The sequence below is a fragment of the Panthera leo genome, chromosome B3, assembly GCF_018350215.1.
Source record: "Panthera leo isolate Ple1 chromosome B3, P.leo_Ple1_pat1.1, whole genome shotgun sequence".
NCBI classification, from domain to species: domain Eukaryota; kingdom Metazoa; phylum Chordata; class Mammalia; order Carnivora; family Felidae; genus Panthera; species Panthera leo.
This window is the reverse complement of record NC_056684.1, coordinates 16,088,561-16,103,379: the sequence shown is the minus strand read 5'-3', so window position 1 is coordinate 16,103,379 and position 14,819 is coordinate 16,088,561.

The window sequence follows — 14,819 nt, the reverse complement described above, 5'->3', positions numbered from 1 at the left end:
CACCATATTTGTCATCTTTGGAATTTACTGCGATTCTTGAGGCTGCAAATTTACACCACTCACCCAAATTGAAAAACTTTGGCGATTGTTTCTTTAAATATCATTCTCCTGTTCCCTTTCTCCCTCATCTTTCCTTCTTCAACTCAACTTGCGTGCATTTTAGATAAATTAATCTTGATGTGTATGTGTCTGAGACACAGTTTATTACTTTAGAGCTTTTTCTCTTTCTTCAGATTGTATCATTTCTATTGATTTATCTTTGGGTCGATTGATTTTCTTCTCCATTATCTCCATTCTGCTATTAAGCGCATTCAGTGATTTTTACACTTCAGATGTTACATCTTTCTGTCCTCTGATATCAATGTGGATCTTCTTCGTAGTTTCTATTCCTCTGCCGAGTTTCCTAACTCTTCATTATTATGAGTATATTTTCCTTAATCTCATTGGGCATGGTAATAAGAACTGCTGTAAATCCTTTGACAATTCCCACATTTGGGTCATATCAAGATTGGCCTGGTTTTGGTCTTTTTCATCGAGAGGGGGTCGTATATTCCTGGTACCTCAACTGTCAAATAAATTTTTATTGTCTTCAGGACATTGTAAATATCCTGTTCTGGGGATTTATATATACATATAAAATTAAATACACACACATACACACACACACACACACACACACTCCTCACAAGAGTTTCATTGCTTTTGTTTTAGCATGCAGTTAGATTGGTTAGACACAAAGGGTCTAAAGTTGATTTTTTTCTAGTGCTGATTTTTTCCTCATCTGCAACTACCAGCGCCTCAGACCTCAGTCGATTATTTTAGACCTAGCTGTGTTGTGGAGTGACCCCACACAGGTATCGTCCTGTGTTCCTTCTGAGGTCGAGGCAGAGTTCATACACATAGAACCTGGAGCCTTCCTCAGCCTTTGCTCTTTCCAAGACTCCCCCCTCACCTTACCACAGTTGTGGTGCCCTGGTTTCTGTCTTTTTGAGGTCAGAAATATGGTGGGTGCTTTTTCGGAGCTCTGTTGCCCTGCACCACACTGTGACAATGGTCTTCGTGACGGCCAAAGCCCCAAAGATGGAAAACTCATCCTGCGCTCTTCCCTCTTCCAAGTTTTAAATCTCTTCCCAAATATGCCTGCTGTTTGTTTTCTGTTTGTTTGTTTGTTTGTTTGTTTCACTCTCCAGAATCATCTGGTGGCTGCTTTTTTGTGCTTTCCCCAGACTGTATATTTTATCTATCTGGGAACTTATTCTGACATATAATGAAAGCAGAGTCCTCTGGAAGGATTAAAAACAAACTTTTTGTGCCTTAAAAAAATAATTTATGTTCATTACTTATTAAAATAGAAAACACACTAAAAATAAATATAATTTGTGACTATGATATCTCAAAATAACAACACTTACATTTCAACTCTCTCTATATGTATATATACATATATAATGTATGTATATCTGTATACATAATACATGTATATATATGTGCATAATACATAAAACATGTTTTTAAAGAAATGTGGGATTTTATTACGTGTTTTCTCAACTTAAAATATTTCGACTGTTCTTTATAGTCAATAGATACGTGCTATCATAATACACGTGATAATGCACTGATCTTTGACTTACCATGTGTATTTTTTTCCAATTGCAAATTACATGGAAGTAAATATTCTTCTGTGGGCAAACTAATGACGTTTAAAAGAGAAACTTTTCCAAAAGTACAAATGCGATCATGTGTTAATGGGTCACTAAAAGAATTGGGAAAAATAAACATCTACCAATTATATAAAAGGTTAATGTGCCTAGTCGTCTAATCACTTAATCAATATGAACATCCTGAAAGCCTATTAACTAGCCAAAAGAATGTGAACACAGATTAGTAAAAGCATATTGGTAACAAACACAATAATTAAGTATTCAATCTCAGAATAAAGAAATATGGATAAAAATAGATTTATTACCCTATTCAATTGGCAATTGAAAGAAACATCCTCAGCATCAACGATGGGTATGCAAAATTTTTTTTGCAAAGCACTTTGGCAAAATGTGTTAAAAGTCTTATAATACTCAATCCTTTTTTTAAGTTTATTTATTTATTTATTTTGAAAGAGAGAGGGTGCCAGCAGTGGAGGTGCAGAGAGAGGGAGAGAGAGAACTCTAAGCAGGTTCCGCACTGTCAGGGCAAAGCCCCACACAGGGTTCCATCCTTCAAACCCACGAGATCATTTCCCAAAGCAAAATCAAGAGCCGGTTGCTTCACTGGCTTAGCCACCCAGGTGCCCCATAATATTTATTCCCTTCGATCTATTAATTTCCCTTCCTGGAACCAACCTTACAAAAATAACCAAACGTATAGAACTGTTATGAAAAACATAATCTTTTACTTTTGTTAAATATGAAAACAATCTCAACAGAATAATTCAGGGACGTTGATCTAATTGATATTGAAATAAAATGCAGCCACTAATAAGAATGTTGACAAAATATCTTTAGTAATCTTTTAAAAAATGCTTATATTTTAGTAAAGAGTGAACTAAGCAAAATACAGTTTTGATGTAAACACAGTGAAATAAACTATTTAAAAAAATAATCCATGTAGATACAACTGGATGAAAGTACACAAAAAGTAACTATCTTTGAGCACTGGAATTAATAGTAATTTAAAAAATACATTTTTTCTATACAAGCATGTATTAGATTTGTAATTTGAAAGTAATTTTTAAGTTTTATGTGATGTTTTGTTTCATTAACTTGCCAGTAGACTTTTAAAGACCTAATTAATATATTCATGAAGTTAGCTCCTAGGATCAGGATGAAATAAGGATGTTTGTTTAATCTCGTCTTATCAACACTCTTCTAGATACCTTAGACAATAAAGCAAGAAAGGAGAAAAGAAAAAAAAAGATGATATTTACATACTAAGAAGAAAAATCTTTGCAGATTATCTGATGTCTACTTGGAAAATGGAACCATATTTAATATAATAACAGAAAAAAAGGTTCAAAAACCATTCATGTCATTATATATTTGTCCAAACCAAATAGAATGTACACCAAAAGCAAACCCTAATGTAAGCTACAGACTATGGGTGATTGTGACCTGTCAGTGTAGGTTCAGCAATTGTGACAAATCTACATCTCTGGTGGGACTAGAGAAAGTGGGGGAGGCCACGCATGTTTGGGGACAGAAGTTGCATGGGAAATCCTTGTACCTTTGTCTCAATTTGGCTGTGAACCTAAAATTGCTCCAAAAATGTAAAGTCTTAAAAAAAAAATAAAAGAACAGACTTCAGTGGGGGAGCTGTGGGCTCAGTTGGTGAAACATCTGATATAGGCTCAGGTCATGGTCTCAGAGTTTGTGGGTTCGAGCCCCGCTTTGGGCTCTGTGCTGACAGCTCGGAACCTGGAGCCTGCTTCGAATTCTGTGTCTCCCTCTCTGTCTGCCCCTCACCTGCTCACACTCTGTCTCTTTGTCTCTCTCAAAAATAAACATTAAAAAAAAAAGTGAAGAGACTTTGGTAGTTCTGTACACATTAAACACACCAGTACTCTATATAGTAGCAATGGCCAGAAAGGAAATGTAGTTCATAATAAAAACATGTTAACAATAAAGTATCTATAAATAACACATGTTCAAGATCAAGCTGTGAAAATGATGTTAACAATTTACAAAATAGTTGAAAAATGGATATATCTTCCATTTTTGAGATAGAAAAACTAACAGTAATAATAATAACAAAACTATTTGGCATTATTATGTGCTGACGTATAGTAACTCATTTTTTTCCTCATAATATTTGCATGATGCTTGTAGCATTAATTTTACCATTTTATACATATGGAAATTGAGGGAGAGAGAAAGAGAAACCAGCATTATGAAAGTCGTTCACCTGTAACGTTTAGGCTTTTTAATTCAGCTCCCAGTAGAAAGTTTTATAGAATTTTAGCTCTAAAATGTATCTTAAATAAAAATGATACAAATATGTATAGGCCTATTGTGAAGCAAAATGAACATCAATACAAAGATATATATATAATTATATATTAAAATATATATTCAACTATATGTTGAACTATATATTATATATAATTTATATGTTATATATTAACTATATATAGTTGTGTGTATATAGTTAATGAAACAGGTGATATTAGAATATAAAAAAAATTTTCTCAATGGGAGAGAATAGGAAATTTAGTTTATGATGTAATTTCAAATAAGTAAGGAAGTATGGATTATTCACAATTAATGTTGTGACAGTTTATATTTCTATGAAATAAGAAACATCAGACTCACACCACAAAATGTATGCCAAAAAATTCACACAGATAAAAGAACTAAACCTGACAAATTGTAGGGTTAGAATAAAATAGTTCTATATTTTAATGTTAAGAAAGATCTTTCTAAGTAAAACATAAAACCTAGAATCCTCCTCCCATGTAAGACTTCCAGCTTTGTGGGACCCCTAGGTGGCTCAACTGGTTAAGCGACCAACTCTTGATTTCAGTTCAGATTATGATCTCATGGTTCGTGGGTTTGGGCCCCATGTCAGGCTCTGCACTGACAGTGCAGGGCCTGCTTGGAATTCTCTTTTTCCCTTCCCTGTTCTCTCTCTCTCTCTCTCTCAACAAACAAACACACAAACAAAACTTCCAGCTTTGATTACATACAGAAAAACTATTAAATACAGAAAAACTTCATGAAAAAGATACTTGAAGTTCAAAATCAAGCAATTAATGGGGAAAATATATTTGGCATCTCTTAATTTGATAACATATCCTAAATATGTAAAAGTTTCCCACCAATCAATAAGAAAAAGACACACATACATTCAAACACACACACACAGACACACACACACACACACACACACTAGAAAAAAATGGAAGGGAATAAAAAGCAATTCTCAGAAGAGTTGACCATGTTGTGGTGAAACCGTGGTTGAATTGTAACTAAATTTGAGACAATTTCACATTACCTATCTACTTTATGAAACGATGTACTGTTGGGCCAAATAATTCTACTTCAAAGAAATTGTCCTATGGGGCGCCTGGGTGGCTCAGTCAGTTGGGCATCCGACTTTGGCTCAAGTTATGATCTCACGGTATTGTGAGTTTGAGCCCCGTGTCGGGCTCTGTGCTGACAGCTCAGAGCCTGGAGCCTGCTTCGGATTCTGTGTCTCCCTCTCTCTGCCCTTTCCCAACTCGCACTCCCTCTCTCTCTCTCTCTCTCTCAAAATAAATAAATAAATAAATACCACCCCCCCCAAAAAAAAACACAAAGAAATTTGTCCTAGATGGCAATTATAGTTTTGTTTGTAATAGAATTTATAGACACTCTAAAAAAACAATCAATAACAGAATTCTTCAATAAATAATGATACATCAGTATCATGGAGTCCCCTGCAGCTGTCTGAAAGTATGAGGCAGATATGGACACTGTTAATGGAAACATAAACCAAAGACTATCTTAAAATAAAATAAGCATGTTTCAGAGGTTAGAGCGTAGTAGCACCCCATTTAAGCAATAACTATAAAGTAAACTAACTTTCCATCACCCTCAAAATATTAATGCATATATATACATATTAAGCTGATAAATTTGGTTGCCCTTTCTTCTCTAGGCGCAGTGCTCTGGAAGGTTGCCATGTTAAGCTTCCTCTGTTGGCTGAAGGTACTCAGCTCCGTTTCTAAATTTTTTTTTTTTTAATGTTTATTTATTTTTGACACAGAGAGAGACAGAGCATGAATGGGGGAGGGGCAGAGAGAGAGGGAGACACAGAACCGGAAGCAGGCTCCAGGCTCTGAGCCATCAGCCCAGAGCCCGATGCGGGGCTCAAACTCACAGACCATGAGATCGTGACCTGAGCTGAAGTCGGACGCTTAACCGACTGAGCCACCCAGGCGCCCCCTCAGCTCCGTTTCTAAACTCGCTGACTCCATTCCATGAAACAAACATCTCTGTGGTTAATCAGGTAAAAATGCAGCTAAAAAAAGCAGCGTGCAAAAATGTTCATTCGTGATGGCTCTGAATACCTCTTTTGCATGATTTAGTTTTCTGATAATTAGAGCAATTTTGCAGACTATGCGACATCTTGGCTTTGAGGACATGTTCATTAGCTCTAGGAAGACTATACGGCTGTGTCGACAATGAATTCGGGAGCCGTCAGACATTGTAGTTCCCAGCCTTCTGTCTGATGGATGACTTTCCCTTTCTGAAGATTGACTCATGTTTTATAGAATCCATTGCTTCAACTTTAAAATGATACATTGTTCTCAGGGAAATTCATCTTCTCGTTTACAGATACTTATTTTCCTTTTAAAGTAGGTTAACGTATTAATGAACACTTACCCACAAATGTTTCAGGCTTTGTCTCCGTGTGCCCATTGATGAAAACTTTCAAATAACCGGCTGAAATGATACTGAAATGTATCCCGAAGATGTATATTCTTCTTGCATTTCAGTTCATTGACCTCAAACACACCTCGCTCTCAAATGAACTCCCTTTGTGCTTTTGGGAAAGTGACTCAATATCTTTGGACCTCTTTTATCAGCTTCTTTTATCCCTTCCAGAAAGTACAAACTTTTAAGTTCTCGTCTATCTCACAAGCACAGATTACCAGTGAGCAAATGGAAAGATACTTATTTCTTCAAGGTTTTTTGACATATTAATACAATACAAATGACACCAATATTTGCATGCATCTCGGATACTTTATCTGCTATGCACAAAAAGTAAGTTTAAACTGCATTAACACACGAGAAGAAGAGCAGGAAATAGGTCTTAAGTGATTGCTTGGATCCCAAAATTAGCATTTCAACTCTCTTACACAGATCAACCAGGTAATACTGTTTATACAATGTAGAATAATCAACTACTCGAGGGTGCTACAGCATCGCACACAGAAGAATGATTAATTCATTATACTTTCTACATAAAGACAAACTCTTCAACTCAACACTCGAGACATTCTAAATTTTTTTCTTTTAATGTTTATTTACTTTTGAGACAGAGACAGAGCATGAGTGGGGGAGGGGCAGAGGGAGAGGGAGACAGAATCCAAAGCACACTGCAGGCTCTGAGCTGTCAGCGCAGAGCCCAACGCGGGGTTCAAACTCACGAACCTCGAAATCATGACCTGAGCCGAAGTCGGATGCTCAACTGACCGAGCCACCCAGGTGCCCCTCAAATGAGGCATTCTAAAAAGAGCCCCTTGAAAGGAATCGAGAGCTAAAGATGCGCGTGGGTTGAAAGTACGAGGCTGAGATACTCCAAGTGGTCTTCATGGTCTTACCGTATGGGCACAGCTTACAGTAGGACTAGGACCTCCAATGTAAAGTCTCTGATTATGGGCTGGGGTAGCTTTCAGTGCCAGTAAGTTGAGAGATAGAGTGTGCTTTGCTCCAAAAAGTCTACGATTTTGTGGAGTTCTAGATAAATGTATTAGGTGTATTGGCACAGAAAATTGATTATGAATTTATTTATTTTTAAATGCTTATTTATTTTTGAGAGAGGTAGAGCATGTAAGTGGGGGAGGGGCAGAGAGAGAGGAGGACAAAAGATCTGAAGGGGCTCTGAGCTGAGAGAGAGCCTGATGCGGGGCTTGAACTCACAAAACCGTGAGATCATGACCTGAATCAAAACCAAGAATTGGGCACTTAACCAACTGAGCCACCCAGGTGCCCCATTGATCTAAACTTTTAAAGTCAGAATGGGGGTGGTGATAGCAAACATTTATAAACCCTGGATGTACTAGGGGTCTCTTTGTGTTTGAACAAGTACTGATTACTTGAATCAAATGTCCGATAAGCTCTTGAAAATTACCTGGGTTGGAAACAATGTTTCTTATTTTTTTCTGTTTCCCTTGCCTCATATTAATTATTTGTTTGATATGATCTGGACTGGGTTTGTTGTTATTATTGTTTGTTTGTTTTTACATCATGACCTGAACAGTTTTGAAGAAGTGACACTATTCACGTCTGGGTGATTGAAAAGGGCAGGATTTGTGCTTGTAAGTGTAGGACGTTCTACTTGTGTCCTCACTTAGTGGGTGGTTACAAACTGGGTCAACATCGTTCCACCGTAGTTGGAAGTGCCTCATGGGCTCCCTTTTGAGCATTCAGTTAGGTACTGATAAGCAGCTGCATGTGAAAATGTATCCAAGGTTGGTGAAAGAAAAACTGGAAGGATTAGAGTGACTAATGGCCAACACTCCCAGAGAGAGATTAGTGGTTGCCAGAAGCCAGAAGGAGGACTGAGAGGGAGTGACTACTAATGGGTATGGGGTTTCTTTAGGGTTGATAGAAGTTTTCTAAACTTAGATGTGGTGAGCGCTACACGACTATGAGCTGAACCAGTGAGTTGTACTCTTAAAAATTACAAATTTTATGGTATATGAATTACATCTCAGTAAAGTAGTATTTTTTTTAAATGTGCTGTGTGATTAAAAATAAAGCTGAAGTGGTTATATTAATACCAGAAAAAGTGGATTTTTGTGTAAAGAATATTGTCAGGCATAAAAAAAGTGATTTCATAATGATAAAGCTGCCAATTCATCAAGAGGATATAACGTTGCTAAACAATTTTTTGTTGTTATTTGTTTATTTATTTATTTTGAAAGAGAGAGAAATAAGGAGGGACAGAGAGAAGAAGAGAGAGAGAATGTCAAGCAGGCTCTGTGGTCTCAGTCTGGAGCCTGATGTGGGGCTCAAGCCCATGAACCATAAGACCATGACCTGAGCCAAAATAGAGTCAGATGGTCAGATGCTTAACCAACTGAGCCACTGAAATGCCCCTGCAATTCTTTATCTAGTAACAACTTCAAAATAAGTGAAGAAAAACTGTTAGAACTAGAGGAGTGCACAAATGTATAGCTATCATCAGAGACTTCAGTCCCTTTTTTCAATAACTTATACAAGTAGATAAAACAATAATAATATTAAAGATCTGAACAACAAAATCAACTACATAGAACTAAATAATATTTGTGGAGTACTCCACACAACAGCAGAATGCACATTTTTTGAACTACACATGGAACAATTACCAAGATAGACTATATTCTGGGTCATAAAACAAGTCTCAGACTTAAAAGGATTCTTGTCATATCACATAGGTATTCTGAGTACAATTGAACTAAACGAGAACTCAAGATACGTCAAAGATTATAGAAAGATAAATTAAAAAAAACACTCAAATTGTTGGAAGCTGAATAATACACTTTTAAAGAAGAAATTAAAAGAGAAATTGGAAAAATATTCTTAACAGAATGAAAATGAAAACAACAAATTTTAAAATTTGTGGGTTGGTGCTGAAACTTAGAAAGAAAATTTATAGCCTGAAACACCTTTGCTAGAAAAAAAAAAGAGAAAGATCTCAAATCAACTTTATAATATAATATAATATAATATAATATAATATAATATAATATAATATAACTTTAATAACATCAACTTTAACCTTAAGAAACTAGAAAAAGAAGATCAAATGAAGCGCAAAGAAACAGAAGAAAGAAAATAATACGGATCAGAATAGAAACCAAGGAAACAGAATAAAAATCAACAGAGAAAAAAATAAATGTAATGAAAAGTTGTTCAATTAATCTCTACCTAGACTTATCAGGAAAATAGGGAGAAGACACAAATAGCATTATTAGAAATGAGAGTGGTGACAGATATTCTGGAGTTTACAGATTAAAAAAAGAGAATGTTATGAATAAATGTATGTAAATAAACTAAAGACTGGATGAAATAGACAATTTTTGAAATTTACACAAAAAACCCAATGCTCATTCAGACAGAAATGTGTAACTGGAAGATCCCTACGTCTGTTAAGTAAATTGAGTTTGTAGATAAAACAAAAACAAAAAAAATTTCCTGGTCCAGGTGATGTCAGAAATCTGGCAATGTATAACAAGAAATAATACTGATTCTATTCAAATTCCTCTGGAATATTAAACAGGAGGAATATTTACCAGCTTATTCAATGAGGACAGCAAATCCTTGATATTAAACTACACAAAGATATTATAAACAAACAAACAAATAAACATACCCAGAATGAGATCTAGGGGAAAAATGTCACAGAAACATGGATATAAAAATTCAAAGTACAATATTAACTAATTTTAATTTAATTTGTGTGCATCAAATAAAAAGGATAATATATTATGACAAATGGGGTTTATCAGGCATGCATGTTTGGCTTAACCTTCAGAACTCAATTAATATTATTCACCATATTAACAAACTAATATGACGAACATCTCAGTTGGTGCATAAAAGTATTTAACAAAATCCCACATTTATTGTTGCTAAAATTCTCTGAACAAACGGCAAGTAGGATGACTCACCTAAGGGGGACATTTGTACAGTTCTTACATTAAAAACAGGAAAAGATCTCAAATCAACAGCCTAACTTTACAACTTAAGGAACTAGAAAAAGAAGAGCAAACTATACTCAAAACTAGCATAAGAAAGGAAATAATAAACATTATGGTAGAGATACTTGAAATTTTAAATAGAAAAATAATAGAAAAAACCAATGAAACCATAAGTTGGTTCTTTGGAAAAATCAACAAAATTGACAAACTTTAACTAGATGGTCTAAGAAAACAAAAAGAGGGAAGACTCAAATTACTAAAATCAGAAATGAAAGTGGCATCATTGCTCCTGATTCTAAGAATTAAAAAAAAAAAAAAAGAACGCTATAAATAAGTTGTATGCCAGCAAATTGAATGAAGAGTCTAGATGAAATGGACACATTCCTAAAAACACAAAACTGACCAAGACTAAATCATGAAGTAAGAGAAAATGTGATCAGACCTATAACTAGGAAGGAGACTGAACAGTAATGAAAAAAATCTCATAACAACAACAACAACAACAACAACAACAACAACAACAAAATGTCCTGGATGTGATGATTTCCCTAGTGTATTTTACTAAACATTTACAAAGAACTAATGCCAATCCTTCTCAAAATTTTCCAAAAAAATTGAAGAGAAGAGGGCATTTCCTAACTCTTTCTATGAGGGTAGTATTACTTGAACACCAAAAACCAGACACAGATATTATAAGAACAAGAAAAACCACAGACCAATATCCCTTACAAACCTGGTGTAGAACTCTTACCAAAACACTAGCAAACAGATTTTAACAGCACATTAAAGAGACTATATACCATGACCATGTGGGATTTATTTCTGGAATGTAAAGATGACCCAACATATAAAAATTGATTAAGATAAAGCCCTGCATTACCAGAATGAAGGGAAAAAAATTCATGATCTTCTCAACGGAGGCAGAACAAGTATTTGATAAAATTCAACATTCTTTCATGATTAAAAAAAAAAAGACTCCACAAGGTACGAATAAAAAGACTACCTCAACAAAATAAAAACAATATGTTCCTGTACCCACAGGAACATCATATTCAATAGTAAAAACCTGAAAGCTCTTCCCGTAAGATCAAGAACAAGGCAAGGATGTCTGTTTTTATCTCACCTATCCAATATAATACTGAAAAAGGTAAGAAAAAGAAATAAGAGGCATCAAAAGTAGAATGGAAGAAATAAAATTATTTCTGTTCACAGATGATATGATCTTATGTGGAGAAAACTCTAAAGATATCCCTCCTCCCCCCACCCCCCAAAAAACCCTCTGTTAGAACTAATAAATACACTCAAAGTAGCAGGATATAAATTCAAAATATAAAATTCAGCTATATATCTATACACTAACATTGCACAATCTGAAATGGAAATTATGAAAACAATTCCACTTACAGGAGCATTAAAAAGAAATATTCTGAATTGAATTCTGGATCAAAATAAAGACATTAGTAGAAAAATTGATAAATTTGTGTAAGTGTAGTATAGTTTATTTTATTTTATTAGTATTATTTTCCTAGTTCCCACTTCCACAATTGTACCGTGGCTGTGTAAGATGTAGATCCACATTATACAAAAACTCTGTATTATTTTTTGCAATAATTTCTATAAATTTAAACTATTTTAAAAATAAAATGTTGAAAAGACAGAAGAAGAGAATAAAATACTAATGAATTAACCAAGCGGGTGAAACACTTGTACAATGAAAACTATAAAACAATGCTTAAAAAAATTAAAAGACATCAATGAATGGAAACACATCCCATGTTCATGGACTGGAAAACTTAGTATCGTAAAGATGTCAATGTTACCTAAAACAATCTACAAATTCAAATTAATCCCTGTCAAAATCCCAATGTTTTTTGCAAAAATAGAAAAACCCATCTTAAAATTCAAATGGATATCAACGAACCCAGAATAACCAATGGAACCTTGAAAAAGAAGAACAAAGCTGGAGGACTCATACTTCCTGACTTTAATACGTATTACAAAGCTACAGTAATCAGAACAGTGTGGTACTGGCATAAGGCAGACATATAAACCAACGGACTAAAATAGAGAGCACAGAAATAAACCCTTACATGTACAGTCAAACTATTTTTGACAAGGATGCCAAGATCATGCAAGGAGGAAGGAATAGTTTTTTCAACAAATGGTGATGAGAAAATTGGATATCTACATACAAAACAATTACGTTGGGTCTTTAACTAATACCGTAAATAAGAATTAACTCAAAATGGAACAAAAACCTAAATAGAAGACCTAACTCTATAAAAATCTGGGAAGAAAACATAGCACATAATCTTCGGGAGAGTAGATTTGGCAAGGACTTCTTGGATATCAAAAGTACAGGCAACAAAAGAATAAATCAACAAATTAGACTTTTTGAAAATTAAAAAAAATGTGCATTAAAAGACTATCAAAGATAAAAAAGGCAACTCACAGGATGGAAGAAATTATTTGAAAATAGTATCACTGATAAGGGATTAATATTCAGAATATATAGAAAACTCCTACAGCTCAACACCAAAAAGCTTACAGCCCAACCAAAAAATGAGCAAAGTACTTTAAATTTTTTTATGTTAATTTTTTTATTTTTGAGAGAGAAAAAGACAGAGCGTGAGCGGGGGAGAAGCAGAGAGAGAGGGAGACACAGAACCCAAAGCAGGCTCCAGGCTCTGAGCTGTCGGCACAGAGCCCAACGCTGGGCTCAAACCCACGAACCGTGAGATCATGACTGAGCTGAAGTCGGACGCTCAGCTGACTCAGCCACCCAGGCGCCCCTGAGCAAAGTACTTTAATAGACATTTCTCCAAAGAAGATATACAAATGACCAATATGCACATGAAAATATATTCAACATCATAAATCATTAGGGAAAAGCAAACCAAAATCACACGAACTATCAGCTCACACCTATGAAGATGCTTCCTATGAAAAAATACTCAGAAAGTACTCCTCGTTGCAAGGAGGTGGGGACATCAAAATCCTTGTGCCCTGTTGGTGGACCCATGAATCCATAGAATCACCATGTGATCTACAATTTCCACCTCTGGATGTACACCTAAAAGAATTAAAAGCAGGATCTGGAAGAGCTATTTGTATACCTATGTTCATAGCGGCATTATTTGTGATAACTAAATGTGGGAGCAACACAGTTATCCGTTGTTGGATGAATGGCTAAGCAAATTGTGATACATACATTTACAATGGAATATTGAGTAGTCTTAAAAAGGAAATAGATTCTGACATGCTACATGGATGAACCTTGGGGACATTATGCTCAGTTAAGATGGCAAATTTTATGTTACGTGTATTTATCAGAATGAAAGAAAATTGGAAGAAACTGTGGAAGACATGAAAGCAAGTTGGTTTAATAAAAACAATATATTGAAATATATTAGACTTTCTAGTAAATACATATATAGTTTTTAAAGATTTTATTGGTGCTTTGATGTGGATTATATGATTTAGTTTTATATAATAGAAACTTGAGGCTTCAAGTAGTAAAATGACTATTGGGAAGAGAAAAGTCTGAGAAAAGATTCTGCTCTTTTAATCACTATGCTTATGCTTACTTGTGCTTTGTATGGGTGATTTTTGCTTGATTAGGGATTTTTATTGACTTTAACTGTAGATTGATATACAAACATATAGATAGTACTATATATTATCATACTATATATATACTTTTATATATAGTATATAGTATGTATATTGTATGATATTATGAAGTCTTACACTTACTAACGAAGTTTTAAATTGCCTAAAACCAGAAATAATAGCTTTCACAGCAATGGAACGTCAACTCATCTTTTTGCAAAAATCTGTGTCCATTTGAAACATTAGGTTGGGTTCTGCTCTCTAAATTTTGGAAAATAGCAATGAACTTGTATTTCTCCAAGGGGTGCAATCACAGTGGTGAATTGACTTGAAAAATATGCCTTATGTGGAAGATAAAAGGTAATTGAGCCTGAGTAAAAGAAATGTTAGCATGATCGTAGTTCAAGATCTCAATTACTGCAATATGGGACAATGTCATATTTCTTGTGGATTAACTTCAGAGATAAGGATTAGGACTTGGAGAGGCAAACTTAAATATGAAAATGCCTCCCTACTGACACTGTAAAATGGAAAGATAAGTTTCCCTAAGAGTCATCCATCTGGATGGTGTTTGCAACCACTGGATAACATTGTACAGGGTATCCTGGTATTGAGCTCATTTTCATCAATAATGTTTAATATCCCATTTCATGCAATAAGATGAAAACGATCAAATGTAAATGTACATATAATCATATGCGAGGAGAGACTATTGGATGATATATGAGATATACGACAATAGCCAGATTTTTTGAATGTTTATTACTTATCAAGGATTCATGCATAATATCAACATATCCGTACAGCGGCTTTATGAGAT